The sequence below is a fragment of the Camelus ferus genome, chromosome 20, assembly GCF_009834535.1.
Source record: "Camelus ferus isolate YT-003-E chromosome 20, BCGSAC_Cfer_1.0, whole genome shotgun sequence".
Taxonomy (NCBI): domain Eukaryota; kingdom Metazoa; phylum Chordata; class Mammalia; order Artiodactyla; family Camelidae; genus Camelus; species Camelus ferus.
The window spans coordinates 37,644,989-37,663,707 of record NC_045715.1 but is presented as its reverse complement, the minus strand read 5'-3'; the positions used below and the strand labels follow the sequence as shown (position 1 = coordinate 37,663,707).

Below are 18,719 nucleotides of genomic sequence, written 5' to 3'. Positions count from 1 at the left end.
TGCCACTTGCAACTTGATTGAAATACAACTTCTTGGACTCTCTTAGCTGTTAATTGACAAAATACCTCTCTCTTTGCCAGAAGGTACCTCTTCATTCTTTTGTGGGATGATGATTACCCAAAGCAACTTTTGTAGCTTATGTTGAGTGAAGGTAAAGGTAACACCAAAAATATTCCTACTGCAAATGATGTAGAAACGGAAGTGAAAGCTTTCCTTTATTTCATGCACGTAACTGAGGCCATGAGCTCATGCCGTTCCCAGATAAATATTTCAAGGACGAAGTGAAATAGTACCCCTGGGAGTCCAGTTGCTTCTCTTTGAAGTAACAGTCGTATAATCTCTCTTTACCTCTCTGTCGGGTGGGCTTTATTTGAATGTTTGGAGAGATCGCTCATTTCCGCTTGGGCAGAGGTCTGCAGACAAGTCGATGGGTAACACCTGGATTCAGGTGCTTTTTCTATTCACTCATTTTCCCCCCTTCTAACTAAATCACAACAGCCAGAAGTGCATAGTAAATATAACTTCATCAATTTGACCACATAAAAACATCCCTGCCAAAAAATAAGCAAAATGAAAAGACAGATGACAAGCTAGACACGATTATTGCAACTTACGCCATGAAGAGCTAATTTCTCAAATGGTTGCATTATTCTAGGTAGTTGTGCTCTATGAAGTCACGGCCACACTGTGCTATCAAATACTGAGCCATTGCTCCTGAGGAGATACAGCGGTCTTTTCCTGCGAGCTTTTGGTCATGGTATTTTTGTCAGCCAGTCAGTAAATAACCTTACCTGTTTTAGGTGTGTTTCTGCTTAAGGACACCTGATGCAGTATATTCATAGCCACCAGCACTATAGCTCATGACTGAATGAAGCATATCAAACACACAGATTTTGTCCCCAGGGCACTTCACAGCCTTCTTGCTCTTAGGAACTGTAGACAGACTTTAGCACTGCACGTAGAAGGAATATTTTCAATAGCCAAATCACCAATTAAGAAAAACACAACAATGGAGAGGAGCGGCCAAGATGGCGGAGTGGAAGGACGCTGTTAGCTCACCCTCTCCCACGAATACACCAAGAGGGACACCCACAGACCCAGCCATCCACTCAGAACACCTGCTGAACTTCGACAGAACATCGCCTTCTTCAAAAGACAAAATTCGCCACAAGTCTGATAAGCAAGTTTATACTGTGTCCACAGGGAACTATATTCAATATCTTGTAATAGCTTACAGTGAAAAAGAATATGAAAATGAATATATGTGTGTTCATGCATGACAAGCATTGTGCTGGACACCAGAAATTGGTACAACTTTGTTAACTAACTACACTTCAATTAAAAAAAAAAACCACAAAAATGTGAAAAGTGTGGCACTAAGTCGACCATGAAAGGGACACTTTTTTGTAGCATGGGAGCTGAAACAAGAAGGCAGGATATGGCCTTGTTTGACCTCAGCTGGGAACATGCACACTGGGTGACTCGGATTTTTCACCCCTCTGTGCGTCTCTGTGAATGAGCACAAAAGCACTTGGAGCATTGATTTGAGGATTACAAATAAATTTTACCAAGGGGGTAAATTCACAGATAGACAATTCTTGAATAGTAAGTATCTATGGTATATATAAAGAGTTTATAAAAATCAGTAAGGAAAAGACCGACTGCCCAAAGGAACATACATGGGCAAAGGGAATGAATAGACAGATCTCAGAACAGGAAACACAAAGTGACTCCCAAATATATGGAAAGGTGCTCAGTATCCTTGCATACAGAGGAATGCAGATTAAACTGAAATTACATTGAGATGCCATTTTTAAACCTGTCTGATTAGTGAAGATAGAAAATTTTGTTAAAATATCGTGTTGGGGAGGTTGTGAGGAGAGAGGTGCCCTCATGTTTGCCTGGGAGTGTAAAATGATACGGTATCAAATGTGAGGTCGCCTGCTCCATCGCCTGCCAATTCCATTTCCAGGAATTCATTTCCCAGATACATTTGTATCCAGGCAAAAGGCCATAAGTACAAAGTTATTCAGTGCAGCATTGTCTATAAAGGGAAAAAGCCCTGACAACAATGTAAATATCCATCAACAAGTCTCATAAAATAAAAAAAAAATGACTCAAAAGTGGACAAAAGACAAATCCTCTTTAAAAAACAACTCTCTGGTTCAAGGAACGATGATACATTAAGAATAGGAAATACTCAGCTTTATAAAAGAATGAGAAAACTCACTGAGCTGTATTGAATTAAAAACGTGTGCAGGGGGAGGATACAGCTCAAGTGGTAGAGCGCATGCTTAGCGTGCATGAGGTCCTGGGTTCAACCCCCAGCACCTCCTCTATAAACACACAAACAAACTTAATTACCTCCTCCTCCCTCCAAGAAAAAGGTGTGCAGTCTGTGATCACTGTGTGTGCACATGTGTACGTGTGTGTGTGTGTGTGTTTGCAGTCTAAATGGCACACAAGGCTTAGCAGTCTTCTAACTTCTGGTTTATTTTCATCAAGGTCATACACAACATTATGTGATCCCCTGTGGGTCCTTGGGGTCCTGGAGCCCTCTTCTCCCCATCCCCTCGTCCTTTAATCTTAAAGATTTAACTTGTATGAATATAAATTTCTGGGCAGGAGAGTAGGGTGGGGAGCAACAATGAGTACATGTTATTTTGCTGAAGCCTACTTATCTATTTATTATCTATTTTCATCTATATCTTATCTATATTTAATTCTCTCTTCCTGAAGTGGACCCGCACTCTCCATCCCCTGGGTCTTCGATGATGAAAATCCTAGGTCATGTGTCATCTCCCTTTGAGACTAGCCCAGAGTGTTTCCAGTGACCCCTCCTTGTTTTGTCTTATCTGTAACCTCCCAAGACCCCTATCCTATTGCAACAGCTCACGTCAAATTTCATCACGTCCTAATTTATTGATAAAATTGAGGCCATAAGATACACCATGTCCCTCCTTGTTGTCCCTCTTCAAAAAATCTGTCTACCCACCCACTCAGCCTTCCTGGAGCCTGCCTCTCCTTGGCCTCCTGTGTCGAATTGTTCCCTCTCTGCTTGTTTATTCCCTTTTGTGTGTAAAGATGCTCATGCTTCTCTCATAAAGAAAAATTCTCTCCCCTTCCTCTTCTCCCCTTCTGGTTACTGTCGTGTCTTTATCTTCTTTTCTCACGCAAGACGCCGAAACCCATGTCTGCATCCACCCTCCCTCCCCCATTCCTTCCTCACTGAGGGAGTCCCAGGCTACTGGTGTCCATGGTCCTGCTCTTCAGAAACTGCTCTGACAAAGGTAGTCGATGTCCCCTCAAATGTTGCAGCCAATGGATGCGTTTCAACCACGATCTTAGATTCACACTATCAACCAGTCAATTCTTTCCTCTTACAACCCCCCACCCCTGCCACGCGGGCCACATCCCTCCAGGTCCCTCCCCCCCTACTGCTCCGTGTCAGCCGCATTCTGCCTTCTGCCCATTAAACAGGTGTTTTGGGAAACTCACCAGCTGCCATTGCTGCTTGTTTCTCTGTCTGATCCATGACCCCAGCAACCAGTGAAATCCCCGTTGGTTCACTATAGATGAGTTTGCCGCTTCTAGAATTTTGTATAAGTGGAATCATACACTTTTTTGTTTCTGGCCACTTTCACTGAGCAGAATGTTTGACTTACACTGGTTTTGAGTCTATCAACAGTTAATTTCTTTTTATTGTGAGAATGACGTATGAATATGTCACAATTTCTTCATCTGGTCGTTTCTTGATGGATATCTACATTTCTAGTTATGATGGTTTTTTCCCCAAATCTTGTTCTGAGGGCCGCTTGCTAATTGTTTCATTCATCTTTTGTCTTTTACTATGGTTCTACGTGCTACAAGAAAACAAAAATATGATTAAAAGTACATAAAGGAAATTGGGAGTTCGAGATTTACAGATACTAACTAATAAACATCAAATAGATAAACAAGTTCATACTGTAGACCACAGGGAACCATATTCAATATCTTGTAGTAACTTACAGTGAAAAAGAATATGAAAACAAAATATGAATGTTCCTATCTGACCGAAGCATGGTGCTGTACACCAGAAACTGACACAGCATTGTAAACCTACTCTACTCCATAAAAATATATCAAAAACAAAACAAAACCAAAAATACATAAAGGACTTATATATTTAACTGGATTTACTTAGGACTTTAAACAATTTTTAGTTTTTAATGATTTCAGGAATAGTGCATTTCGTTGTGCTTTGCTTTATTCTCGTGCACAGACCATTGGGTTTTGTTTTTATAAATTGAAGGTTCACGGCAACCCTATGTCAGGCAAGTCCCTCACCGATATGTTTCCAACAGCGTGTGCTCCCTTTGTGTCTCTAGGTCACATTTTGGTGATTCGCACAGTATTTCAGACTGTGTCATTATTATTTGTTACAGTGATCTGTGATCAGTGACCTTTGATGTTACTACCATGGCTCACTGAAGGCTCAGGTGATAGTTAGCATTTTTTAAGCAGTAAAATATTTGTAAGTTAATGTCTGAACGTCATTTTTAGACATAATGCCATTGCACATTTAACAGACTACAGTGTAAACGTAACTTTTATATGTACTGGGAAAGCAAAAAATTCCTGTGACCTGCTTTATAGTGATAATTGCTTCATTGAGGTGGTCTGGACCTGACCCATGATATCTCCAAGCCAAGGTACACCTGCATTTCCCAAAGGAAATTGCTTCTAATTAAGAATGTGTAATCCTTTCCTCTGGAGGTCATGTTTATCTACGGAACATTTCGTCACTGTGATGGCAGCAGTGATGAAGATTTCTATAGAAATGCACACTGACCTATAAGTAAACCAGATGCCTCCGACAAAGCACTTCCTTGATCCAAAGAAACGGTACCTAGCATTTACAGGGATTTCAGTTGTAAACGTTGGTGAATGAAATACAGGTTTCTCTAAGTTGTCCACTTGAGATTTAAGCTCTTTGAGACTTTCATTAGTTTATCATTTCTTCTCACCCTGTTTTCCTAAACAATGCTGTCTTCTTTCCAAGGTTTATTAAGTACCTACATGGGAACAATTCCTAAACTTCATCTCCAGTGGTGACTCCTCCACCCGTGCCGTCTTTAACATCCCCACTTGGATGCCACATGGGAACACATCCGCACCTGATATCCTCATCGCCATTCTACTTGTTCACTTTTTGCCTTTGGATTTATGCATTTGCTCCCCTACCCACCCCAAGCCTTAGTGATCAGTCACTAAGTCTTTCAAAGAATGTTCTGACTGCATCAGTCGTGGTCCCAGAAAGAAACCAAGAGCATGTTCACACGCTGTAACGAACAAGGGTGTAAAAGCCACTGTGTGAAGGAGGTGTTTACAAAGTGTCGGAGTGGCTTGGGGAAACCAGCAAGGGATGGAGCAGGGCACAGCAGAGAGTGCCTTCCTCCCTGGTCCTGAAGGGGCTGTGAGTGGGGTCTGGAGAGAGTGGGAGTCCTGAGGAGACTGCCCGAGGGGAGCTGTGACCTCATGGGGAAGGATGCGGGAAGCAAAATCTCAGACCTCACTTTTCCTCCTACGTTTCCCTGTAACTCTGGTGCCTCCCATGGGCTGAACCTACTGGGAGCAAGCGAACAGAAGCCGATCAGTGCAGCCTTGTAGATCAGCCTTCTTGGCCGGTGAGCAAAGTGGAGAAGCACAGAGAGCAGATCTGGAGAGCACTGACTCCTTCCTCAGGGACGCAGCATCCCATCATCACTGTTTATGTTAGGGTTTTGCCAACTTTGATACCATTAATGCATGTTCCTTTTCTCGCTCCTTAACAGTCTTTCCGTCCTATTCCCTTTGGACTTTCTCCCACTTTTCTTCTAAACTGGCTTTCTGCCTCTGGCTAGCCTGGACTTCCCGAGAGTTTAGCATCCTGCAAAGCCGTACCCGGCACACGGAGGGCTTCCTGCTCTCTGGGGCACATGCCGCCATGTGGTGATTGAAGATGCACATTTCCCCCAGCAAAGATGGGTTTCCTGACAAACTTCCACTGGGAGAGTCATCTTCCCATAGAGAACCTTCCCAAGAACCCCACGAGATTCAAGGGTGACCTGAAATGGGTGAGGGGGGGCAGTGGGGACTTTGTTCAGAAGCAGTGATTTCCTAATAATGTCTCAATGTGACTGAACGTCTTTCCCGCAAACTTTCAGAGCTTCAGAGACAAGAAAACATAACATAGCCTATTTTGAGAAATTCCACACATAAGCTCCCTTCTGCTTACCACAGTTCTTGATTTCTTCACTTTAAGGCATCCTATTTTGTTCTTCTGAAGAGGTGGAACTGGCAGACAAGACCTGCTTTCTCAATTCTTTGCAGCTTGCTATCTGTGAGTTTTAAAAGACTTGTGAATAATCAGGGAGAGTTCTATGTAAAAGGAAAGCCTTTGCCACAGACAGCTGTTTTCCTTGGGAAATGTCACCTCCTCCATCCACAAGGTACTTGTGAGGCCATCTGTCACAGGCACACTGACCTTGGCCATAGAAATGAGCATCTCCCACAGGCCGGGACAATCAGAAAGTCATTACTCTGGCGACACAATTGGGGGAGAGTCAGCATAGTGATCTCAAAAGACCAATAAAGATCCTTGCCTGGACTGATACACACACTTAAAAGAGAGAAGTTCCTTTTCATCTGAGGTTGTTAAGCTGGGTCGGTGTGACCCTGGGACAGCTGTTTGCAGTCAGGTTCTTATTTGCAAACAAGAGAAAGCCACCCGGGATGATTTAGGCAGAAAAGAAATTTACATAATGGTTCCTGGGTATCAGAGGAGTCCCTGAGATGGCAGGAGAATCAGTTAGTATGTTCAACAGCTGGGACTGTGGCCCCCAGTTACGCCCCTGAAGATACCCAGTGAGGACACCGCTGCCACCGTGGCTGAGCACGAAGGCCTGGGACCTGCAGAGCTGACCCTGAGCACAGGACCCCTGACACCACCTCCGGGCTGCTGCCGCCACCCGGAACCTGAGCTCCTAGGGCCAAAGGCCGCTCCACGTTCCCTGCTCTTTCTTTACTTTTTTTTTTTTCCTGCGTCTAGTTCCAAATTTAGGACAGCTGTGTTTGGTTGGTGTCTCCGGGATACATGCCTGAGCCTGCGCTGCAAAGGACTTTGGGAAATGCAGCATCTGACATCTTTAGCATCTGCAGTGGGGAGATGCCCCGCCGAGATTCAGGAGGTGAAAGGTTCCCTAAACCCAGAGGAGTTCAGATGCTGCAGAACCAGAGTGCCCGGTACTGTGGCAACAGCCGCCTTTCCTCGCCAGGATAAGCGGTCTGCAGGACGAAGCCAAGGTAGGGAAGGAAGAAAAGCCAAGACGTGAGAGACGGACAAAACCCAGATGATGTTTTTGAAGCCTCTGAATCTAGATGTGCCTCAGCTTTTTTTTTTTTAAACGCTGGCCTATTTCTGTTAGCTGATAAATTCCTCTTTTTGGCCTATGTTACAAACTCCCTTTTGAGTTGAGCATCTGTCACTCGTAAACGAGAGCCTCCTGCCTTATATGGTCCTGCTTTCACTACTAGTGTTGCAATCATATTCTCGCTGCTTTACCGGGCATTTCCTCTGAGTTCCCTCTGCCAGTGCCTTCTGAACACACTGATGTGTTGGCGAGTGGACAGGCCTGGGTGAGGAGGGGACCCGCCCTGCCCTTCAGCCAGTCTCCTAGGTTGGCTGGGACATGCTCCCTCCAGTACCCTATGCTCTGTGTCCAGTTACAGGGGCAAGAGGTTCACGCATCTCCAAAACGTGTGGATTTGTGCAGGGATCTGTGCAGGGATCTGTTTGTAAGCACACAATTGGAAGTCGTATCCTTCCAGGAACGGGCGTAGCTGGGCCCCACGGAGCTCGTTTTCTGGTGTAGGGTGCACCCAGAGATTGATTCTGTGGAGGGATGTGTGCCTTGGAGGTGTGCACCCGTCCCCAGGGCCGATCTCTCGTTGCTGGCCCCCCTTTCATCCTCTGGCCCCTTACCTCACGGGGATGCCCTGGTGACCAGGGGCCTCACCCCAGCTTGGTGGAACAGCGATGGGGGATGAGGGAGACCCTTCCTGTTTGCCTGCCAGAGTCTTCGCTTCTCTGATGGCCCTGGGACTTTGGCCCAGGAGAAGCAGGTGAGAGGTAAAGGAATTTAGGGGCCAAAAGGAGGGAAGCCTCATGTCTCCTTGGCCTCCCCTTCCTCCTGATGGCTGAGACACTGTGGAGGGCGGGGCTCCCTCGTCGGGTCTCCCTGGGAGGCTAGACAGCAGATTCTGCACGTCTCCAGCATGTGTGGGGGTTGTGAACCCGCCCCTGAACCCAAACTGTCCTTTCCTGGGGAACCGTGGTAAATTTCGGGCTGCCGAGAGGTGGTGACCGGGCAGAAGAGGAAGGGATGGGGTAAACCTAAGAGGCACGGACCGCCCCTCACCTGCTGGACCCCCGGGCACCCGAGCCCTAGCGCACCTGTGAGCCGATGGGGTGTTTGTCCTCAAGAAACAGCAGGATGGCTGCGATGCTGTGTCCTGAGGCTGAACCGAAGCCAGACAACTCTGAAGACATCCCTCATTTCATCCCCACCTCGGTGCACACATTCAGACTCTAAATCCTCTTTCTGCTTTCGGATCTGCAGTGACTCTACTTTGTAAACTGCAGAGGTTGAAGAAGTGCGTGATGATGCGTTTTTTCATCTTTTCAAACACGGGGCATTTTACTTCTGTGGAAACGTCCAGACTCTGGGCTGTATCACACTTGTTCGCCACATTTGCCTTTGAACTTGGTGGTTTTTTTTTTACAGCTGATGTAACTGGTGAGCAGAGGTGGTGGTCAGCATGGGATGTGGATCCTGGAGGAAGGGAAAGCCGGTTTTTAAAAGGACCTTTCAAGTCTTTAGGGCATTTCCTCTTCCCATAAAAGCACTGTATATTAACCTGATTAGAAATATGTAAATAAGCTGCCTCCTGCCTCTTATTTCCGTCTGTGGCTCTGCAAAACCGGCCCTTCCCTGGAAATGGGAGGAACTGATGTAATTGTTCTGTGGAAGATGAGGACTCCCGGATCCCGGCCAAATAGCTTCCTGCCAGGCCCGCTCCTTCCCTCGGTTTAATTACGAGCGATTGATTAATTGGGCTGTGATGTGAAGACATATTAGAGAATGGAAAAAAAAAAAGAAGAAGACCAGAGTTCAGAATATTACACTGTCCCTGATTCATGCTTTGGCAAGAACTCGTAACTAGATTTTATGCTTTAGCCTTGGGACGGGATCTCAGAGAGCAACCTTGCCATATAAGCTCATAAAGGCCGATTCTCCGGTTTATTTTGAAAAGGTCCAAGTAGAAGCATTTGAAAAATGCAGAAATCACATTGGCCGTCGGGGGAAGTTCTGCGTTGGTGATGTGCGGTGCCCTCCTCCGAGGGACCGGGTGTTTCAGCATCTGACTGCTTGATTTTCATATATTTGACGCATCGGACATTTTGCAGGAAGGCTCTGAGGAGTTCTCCCGGTGTGGGCTCTGGGAGGGGTGTGGAAGCTAAGCCCTGTGAGGAAGGAGCTGGGGGACAAAGGCTTTTATTCCAGACCCGGGTCTGAGTCAGGCAGCCCTGGAACAGAAGCATCAAGTGACCTCGCGTGAGAGCAGGGATGCAGGCGAGAGAGTCTGACGCCAGACCATCTTTTTTGATTAGTAAATTAAAAGACAAATACAGAAAACCATGAAAAGACGTTTCAAAGTGCCTTGTATACCCCACTCCAGTGCCCGGAGAGAACGCCTGTGAACCTTCCAGTCTTTTCTGCGCATATCTTGAATAATTACAGTGATTCAGCTAAACTGTTTTGTAATAGACTTTTTCAACTAGAATGTATCATAAACGTTTCCCTGGCTATTAATTCAAAGGAAACAACTTTTAATGACTGGAGATGATTACACTTATCAGCTATGCAAGCACTTGGAATATTAGGTTTTGTGTACATATATGTGGTGGTGGTTTAATTTTTTTAATTTTTTAGGTGGGAGGAGGTAATTAGGTTTACTTATTTATTTTTAGAGGAGGTACTGGGGACTGAACCCAGGACCTCGTGCATGCTAAGCATGCGCTCTACCACTTGAGCTGTACCCTCCCCACTGTGGTGGTTTTATTTTGTGTTTCTTTGAAAATCACTGAGGTTGAGCAATTTTTTTTTTTTTTGTATATTTATGGCCATTTATGTAATTCTTCTTTGGTGAACAATCGAGTCATGTCTTTGACAATATGTCTGTTGGGGGAGCTTGACTTCATCCTGGTTTATTGGAAAGATCTCCCTCTGTTACACATACGAACATGTATTTTACAGTTGTTTGCCATTTTATTTTGTTCAAGGTTTTTATTCTTAAGGTAGGAAGATTTACAATGGTATGCAATCACATACCTCAGTTTTTGTTTTTTTTTTTTCTTTACGTCTTCTGCTTTTATGCCTCAAAAATCCTCTGGACCCCAAGAGTGAAAAATCCTTTTCACCCACCTTCTTCCAGCTTTTCCTCAGACACTTTACATTAAAATCCCTCTCACATCTGGAAATCCTTCTGCTGTGTGATGTGCAGGATGGTTTTTAATTGTTCTTGCATTTGTGAAGTGTTCTTTCCTGTTTTGAGTTGATTTGTGTTCTTCTGATACCATGGCCACAGTGATTTAATTCTTATAACTTACGAATGTGCCTTCATTGCTGAGGGTCCTTCCTCCTTTTTAACTATCGGTTTTGAAATTTGCTTGGCTCTTTAGGCCAGTTTAGCTTTTCTTGATACATTTTATAATCATTCTGTCAAATTTCCTTTGGAAAATGTTCCTCTTTAGGAACATAATGTGTCTCTCCGTTCACTGAAATAGTCCTCCTAGTCTTCCCTGCTGTTTTGTAGTTTTTCTCACCAGCATCTTAACACAGGTAGCCTGTGGGGACAAAACCAAAACACAAACGAAAAACTAATTTCGTGTTTTAAAAAATCAGCTTGGGGTGGAAATAAAACACAGTCGCTGACAATTTGCTATTCCACAGGCCAGTTATGCCCTGTTGAGATATTCTGAGCAGAATGACTTCTGATAGCTGAATATATCAACTCAGGAGTTTTAAAAGCTTTTTCTTTTCTACCAAATATGTCAAACAAGATCAGATATTTAAGGCTGTCTATGATTTAATATGTATTTACTGGAAAATTTCAATAAGCTTTGACCTTACGATCTTGAATATCCAATCAAAGTGAAGGCAATCATTCTGTTAATAGGTTATCCCTTCTTTACAAAGCCATCAATGATTAAGATAATTTTTTTAACTTAATTGACTGCTTTCAATTGAATCAAAGGGCCTAGCTAATAAGATGACCAAAGCAATTGTTTCTTGATGTTCAGCTAATAGGAGATATTCTGTATTTATAATTAGTGCTCATTTGCATTGACTTCTAAGCAATTTGTACTCAACCTGGTTTGTTTCCAAAGATGGAAGAAAATACTGTGTTGTGATGGTCTTAGCAAGGAACATACAAGACTTATCCTAGAGGAATCACGCTGACATTTTCCTACCCAAATAGTCCCGGTTAAGTGAAATGAATGGTAAACCAGCACTTACTTTTGAAGATTGTAGTAGAGGACTGAAAATTGGAGACCACTGAGAACATCTTCCTCAGCACTGTTGAGAACAGGGACAGGAACTGCCCCAGGTGACACTTGCTGACAGGGAATTAATGGTAGGAAATGACCTTAAAACTTCATGTTCCCAAGAACTATAAACAAACTTTCCCTGGCAGCTGAAGGCAGATCCTTCTGAAACAAAGGGAGGTGTGAATGAACTTTCATGGGAGTGGGAAGTGTGGAGTGAGGACCCGGTTGCAAGTATGACCACCCGGAATTTTAATCAGGAAACAAAGCGGTCACTGCCCTGCGTGTCCACTTATGCATCTTAACCGAGAGCCCTTTCAAATCAAACCACAGAAACATCAGACCATTCAGTGTTTAGTTTTTCCCACTGAAATGAGTCCAGTAATATCAATGTGTCTTTCATCATCCATCTAAAATCACTATTAAGAATGCCATTTTATCGCTTTTTGATTAATCTATGTACCTGCAGGATATACCTTTAAAGTCGGTAGAAGCAGAAACATTTTATTTGTGTTTAGTCCAGGAATCGTTAAGTTATATACCAACAAATGAGGAATAACTGTAAAGGGTGAGGTTCTTCTAGAATGACTTATTTATCTTCGCTTTTAGAGTCACCTCTTTTCTCAAATACAAAAATATAAATACTCTGCAAATACCAGCCCCGTCCCCACCTTACTGAGTCCAAGCAGAGATTGCTGAGCAGATCCTGATCAGAGTGTTGAGATTAGCACAGACTGAAAATGCTCGGTCTCCTCGAGTCGTCTTTCAACTAAAGCAATTGGACTCGAATGTTCATGGCGATTATAATGCACCTTTAAGAATAATTTCACTCCCCAGTAGTAGAGACCAGGATGAATGGGCTTACACAGTGAGGACGTTTATTATCTCCTACAACAGGAAGTTCAGAGGAAGACGTTCCAGAGAAGGCGAGCTCACTGGCTTCAGCCTCCGGAATCTTCCTCTCCGCTCTGGTCTCGGTGGGCAGGGAGGGGTTGGCCATCTCCCATCACTGTCTCAAAGCGTCATTTCCAGACACAAAATTGTCCTGTGGAAGAATGTGACTGTTTTATTTCTGCTTTTTGAGAGGGAGGAGATTTTTTTCCAGGAGTCCCCAGAAGACTTGCCCTCATGTCTCATGGCCAGATCCGGGCCATGTGACCACTCCTGAACCAGTCACTAACAAGGGAAATAAGATGATCACTGTGGGTCCAGACTAACCAGGGTTTACACTCTGAGTCACGTGGGCGATGAACCAGCAAACGAAATTGGGGTCATTGCAGCAAGAAGGAAGGAGGAGGCTTTTGACTGAAGAATCAGCATTGGAGAGCAGTTTTTCAGGTATCACACAGTCAGAATAAGCAAAGAATAGTGGCATTTTAAATCAGTTCGCAATATTTTGATGCTGACTTAAGTAAAAAGGGCAAGCTACTGAACTACGTGTTTCTGATATGCCATTAAATTTTGTATTTATTTGTAAGATCACAGAGAGCTTACATATTCTTGAAATTTTAAGCTTTTCTATTTTTTTTTAATTCAGTTTTTCATTTTATTACTTCTTGCTGTTGTTCATGGTTTTTTTGGAGAGAGGGGAGGTAGTTAGATTTATTTATTTGTTTATTTATTCATTTATTTAATGGAGGTACTGGGGATTGAACCCAGGACCTCGTGCATGCTAAGCATGCACTCTACCACTGAGATACACCCTGCCCCCTAAGCTTCTAATCTAGGTGTGTCTTTGAGAAGATTTTATTTTATTTTTTTTGTTAAGTAAATTAAGGTAGAATGTATACAGGTGCATTTTTAATAATACAAAGAACACCTCAAACCTTGGAAGTGCCATTAGTCTACTGTGGTTGACCAGTTCTCCTGCCAAACACAAATTGGCCCAGTGGGAAGGGAACCCCTTACCAGCCATTGCTCCATCAGTTGCTAAACTCACTGCGCTCTTTTTCTTGCCATGAAACAATTTTCCACTCGTGGTGCTGTGGAAACACTCATCTGGAAGAAACCTGCGCTTGTCTGCTTGAGAGGTGCTGGCCTAGGGTTCAAACCAACTCCCATCAACCTAATTGCTCCTGCCACATGGCCTCAGGAGTGAAGAATTCTCCCTTTGTTTGCAACCTGACGAAGGGGCAGGGCTCCCCAAGATGCATTGCCTGCAAAAGAGGAGAGAAATACGACTGGACGTGACACCCTCCTCCTGGTTCAGTTGCGTTTTTGGCACTGCTCGGTTATACGTTTGGATGTTGCTGCACTTTACAAAACATATTTCTTTTCAAAGGAGAGCAGCCCGCGCGTGCTCCTGATACTCGGCCTCTGAGAATCGACGTGATCTCAACCAGACACTCGTCAGAGTTTCCTGTTGTAAGACTTGGCCTTCGAAGCTAAAAGCCTGCCCCTGCCCGGGCCCTGTGGGCCTCCCGATCTGCAGAGAGAAGTGTCACGGGAGGAACAAGCCTGCACAGACTCAGCCTTGGAAGACGGGGCCGCACTCGTGGTTTGTCTGTTGAGTCAGATCGTCTCACCTTTTAGCCCTCTGGCATCTACTTGTTCCCTCCCATTGCAGCTTTCATATCTTTCATCCTTTAAAAAATCCCTTTTCTTCTGTCAAAATGTGATTTCAGAAAAAGGATCCAATAAACTCAACAATACACAAGAGTAAATGCTACAAGGTTAGAGTCATGTTTGCATTCATCCTTCCGAGGAATTTTCAAGCGAGACAAATCCCTAAGTCAAAGGATACATTTCTCATTGTGACATTTTAGACTTCCATGAAAGCCAGTAAGAAAGGTTTTATTTCTTCTTCCCATTTTCTTTTCTTTCTTCTTCTTCTTCTTTTTTTTTTTTTTTTTTTTTCGCTTTTTCAGAGGTTGGAATTTTTCCTGGAGACCTTGAAACCGTCCCATGTACTGAGGTGTCTTCCTACCCCGAGAGGGGGGGCTATGGCAAAATGAAAACAGACTGGGAAAGAAATGATTGTTACAGATTATCTAAAGGTTCAGAGTCAAATCCTCAGATGAATGGAACTACTCAGTGGCAACCCAGCTCCCCTCTCCCCACCTGTGTGGTTTGACCAATGAGGACTGGGAGAGCTTTTCACTGCCACGTTAGGACTCATGGGTGTATGACCCTGGGTGGTCTTCTGGCTTATTCGTGAACTCAACTATCAGGAATACATCTTAGATTAGGAATATCTTAGAAAATCCTAAACACCATATTTATGTCCTCCCTACAGACATAGCAGAGGGGAGACAGCTTATGTTAAAACATCTCAAGCAGGAAGTGATGAAAAGGGAACCCTCTTACACTGTTGGTGGGAATGTAAATTGATGCAGCCATCATGGAAAACAGTATGGAGACTTCTTAAAAAACTAAAAATATAGTTACTGTATGATCCAGCAATCCCACTCCTGGGCATATATCTGGAAGGAATTCTAATTTGAAAAGATACATGTACCCCAATGTTCATAGCAGCTATTTACAATAGCCAAGACATGGACACAACCTAAATGTCCATCAACAGATGACTGGATAAAGAAGTTGTGGTATATTTATACAATGGAATACTATTCAGCCATAAAAAAGAATAAAGTAATGTCATTTGCAGCAACATGGATGGATTTGGAAATTGTCATTCTAAGTGAAGTAAGCCATAAAGAGAAAGAAAAATACCATATGATATCACTTATATGTGGAATCTAAAAAAGAGACACAAATGAACTTACTTACAAAACAGAAGCAGACTCACAGACATAGAAAACAAACCAGAGGGGAAAGGGGGGTGGGAAGGGATAAATTAGGAGTTTGAGATTTGCAGATACTAACTACTATATATTAAATAGATAAACAACAAGTTCATACTGTAGAGCACAGGGAACTATATTCAATATCTTGTTGCAACCTATAATGAAAAAGAATATGAAAAGAAATGTATGTACATGTATGACTGAAACATTATGCTATACACAAGAAATCATACAACATTGTAACCTGACTATACATCAATCAAAAAAAGAAAGAAAAAGGAAAAGAAAAGAAAAAAAATCTCAAGCAATAAAAGAGCAAAACCATTAAAATAAGAGAAAACAAAAAGATTCAAGAACCAAGACGTTAAAGGGTCAGAGTACTTTTATACCAGAAAATGACTCATATGAAACCATTCTTTGGAGCATGAAGCTTAGTGCTGACCTGAGAATCAAGAGTCAGTTGAGGGTGCACAGTCTTCATTATCTTCCTGATCATCCATCAGGAGAGAAAAAAAAAAAGTCCTAGCTCTCAACTCAGGAAGGAATCTGTCATGTAGGATTGTATATAGAGAACACTGAACAACACTGAAGAGAAGATGATTTATTCCTGGAGAGTCATTTTGGTCAAATGTGGATAGCTATTTGAAATTATTAGAGACTTGAGACGTTGGGGGACAGAGAGGTTGATGGTGAGCTGTCATTGGTTTTTCCTGATAAATATGACTCTTGACTGTTTAGGATTCCTGAGATTAAAGGAGGCAATTGAACCTATTTTAAGAGCCTCAGAAAAATATTTCCTGGAATGTTACCTAGGAGCCAGGTTCTGGAGAGATGACCTGAACACTCTGGCATCCTCTCTGGGGGAAAGATTTTATACAACCCCACAGGGCTGTTAGACTATTCAGTTTGCAGTGACTTAGGGGTAAAAATGGAATCAAATACTTTCTTTAAACGTGTATAGTCCCTCTTGTATAAGCCTGAAAAGCTGCCCCCAAGTAACCATAGTGAACAATGGTGCCTTGGGCAGGAAAGAGCAGACGGCTTGAATTTCTGAATCTTTTTGTTTGTTTCTGGGCATTTTTTAAAATTGAAGTGTAGTCAGTTACAACGTGTCAATTTCTGGTGCACAGCATCATGTCCCAGTCATGCATATATACATATACAGATATTCATTTTCATATTCGTTTTCATTAAAGGTTATTGCAAGATATTGAATATCTTTCCCTGTGCTCTTGAAGGAGAGATAACATCTAGCAAATTGGATAGAATCAGATAAGAGCTGCTTTTGCCATGTACTCTTTACTCAGGGCAAAGCAAATTGTAGCCCCAAATCCATCCAAGAGAAAAACAGGAGGCACCCAGCTCAGCTGTCTGGGAACCGGGCAGACCTTGAGATGGGAGGACCGAGCAGCACAAAGCCCTTTCACCAGCTGCCTGTGGGATTCAGATGGTTGGCTACAGACGGAGATAAGGTGGATTTATAGAGGCGGGGGAGGGTCTCCCCAGAGGGTCTGGCCCGCAATCCCCTCTCCTAGTCAACCAGGAAAGTCATTCATCTGTTAACAACACCCAGGAGAAAATGGCCCTGGGTAACGACGGTATCTGGGCAAAGACATTGCGAGCTGGTAAAAGGAATGGCTAGTTTCCGTGCAGGTGGGCGAATTGCCGAGGCTTCTCGTTCTCGTGCGCCTCCTCTCTGACAGGCCACTGCCTGGATCTTCTCATTTACAGCACCTCATGCTGCTACTTCTGCCGGGATCCGTTAGTACCGCCTTGATGGTTCTCTCGGCCAGTTAGAGAGAATTTAACCCCAAAAAAGGGTCTGAGCCAGTAAAGAGAGCATCACTGCCAACTTGAGGGACAACTCAGAGGGACTCAGTCTTTGTCAAAGATTTAGATGTTTGTTTTCTCCGTTCTCATGAAATCATACCACCTCATTATGCTCATGATGCATTTATCTTGGCAGCCAACCCAGTGAACGCGTACTGATTACATCAGCCATCAGCTCTGATGCTCTGTGCAAGCTCCAAATTAGTCCAGGTCAGTCCAGTTCAAATTATCTGCCCTGCTCCAGTAATTAGCTTCCTTGGATCTGATTACTGTTCTGAGTTGTCACCTATTAGCAATGTGGGCATTGCTTTAAATCAGAAGTTCTCAGATTCCTGCAGGAATTCTCATCAGGGGGCGGCATACTCCCTTTCCCCAGGGGCGTTTGGAAACGTCTGGGGGCATTTTGGATTGTCCCAGTCAGATTTTAGGAGAGTGGGATCAGGGATGCTCACCACCTTGAAATGCGTGGGACAGACTCATCCAAGGAAGGACCATCTCACCCCAGATGTCCCAGGTGAGTAGAAACTGAGATGTACTGCCCAGTACCTACCTCTCAGACCTGGGTTGGGTCCTCCTAGGATCCACTTCTGACCACCAGAAGCAAATCTTCTGAAACAGAACCAACTGGTAAGGTCACAGGTGAGCAACCTCAGAACAGCCCCCACAGTGACTGTGATACAACAGAAGCCACCTAGTCTGAAGCCAAACGACGTGTACTGACGCCTCTGACATTTGCCAGTGGTGTGACTTGTGCAGGATGCCTTAACCCCTGGCAGCCTTGGTTTCTAGGTCAGGAAAAGGAAGGTATTGAAACCTACCTGGCACGGCTGTGAGCATTGAACAGGAGCCGAGTGTGCGAGCACGTGATACCCGTTACTGACACCTCTGCTGTCTGAGACACTGACTTAGAAAACAGAGGCTTCTGGTCCCCGAAGGTCAAGGGTCTCCCATTCTTTCATCAGTTTACGGGAAACAGTTTGTCTCTCCACTCAGGGCTGCGCGTTACCAGGTGTCACTGTTCACATCTCATGCAAAAATTCACCACGAAGCTTCTGATCAAATCCTAATATTTTAAACCATTCAGAGATCTGTTACTTCTCTTGGTCTTACTTGTGTGGAATTCCACGTTATTGGTTCCATTACCTTGACAAAGTAACTTATTCATTTTATTTAAAATTAAAAAAATCATATATCTTTTGTGTAGAAACTAGAGAGAAGCAAAAATAAGAACATTTAAGGAACTTAAGTGTTCCACTTCAGAGAGAGAACCATGATTCATGTCCGGGTGAATTTCCTTCCCGTGTTATTACTGATCTATTAAGTTTAAAAACAAACAAACAAACCCTAACATCATTTGATGCTTTTTTTCTTTTTTCACTTGCAAGACTGTATCTTTCTAGTTTGGCTGAATTTGCCACTTCTCTGTGTTTGGCCACCTGGCGGGCTGGGGAGGGGGGCCTCCACGTGGAGTGAGGTGGTGGACGGGTCAGGGGGCGGGGCGGGCCAGCGTT

General features: G+C 43.7%; 2 long non-coding RNA genes across 3 annotated transcripts in view; one reads left to right on the top strand and one right to left on the bottom strand.

Moving 5' to 3' along the window:
- Nucleotides 1–14,926, top strand: part of LOC106729312 — a 46,285-nt gene extending 31,359 nt beyond the window's left edge. Inside the window, exons 6-7 of one of the 2 annotated variants that reach the window (XR_004313674.1) lie at nucleotides 7,073–7,326; nucleotides 13,914–14,926. This is a non-coding gene — a long non-coding RNA (uncharacterized LOC106729312). Of the gene's footprint in view, nucleotides 1–7,072 lie in introns of both variants that reach the window. The other variant, XR_001365689.2, reaches the window with a different exon arrangement.
- LOC116658328 lies at nucleotides 3,446–8,604 on the bottom strand. The gene is made up of 3 exons (XR_004313675.1): nucleotides 8,477–8,604; nucleotides 6,260–6,362; nucleotides 3,446–3,863 (listed from the first exon to the last, which is right to left on the bottom strand). It is a non-coding gene; the product is annotated as an uncharacterized LOC116658328 (long non-coding RNA).
- Nucleotides 14,927–18,719: the final 3,793 nt, after the last annotated feature.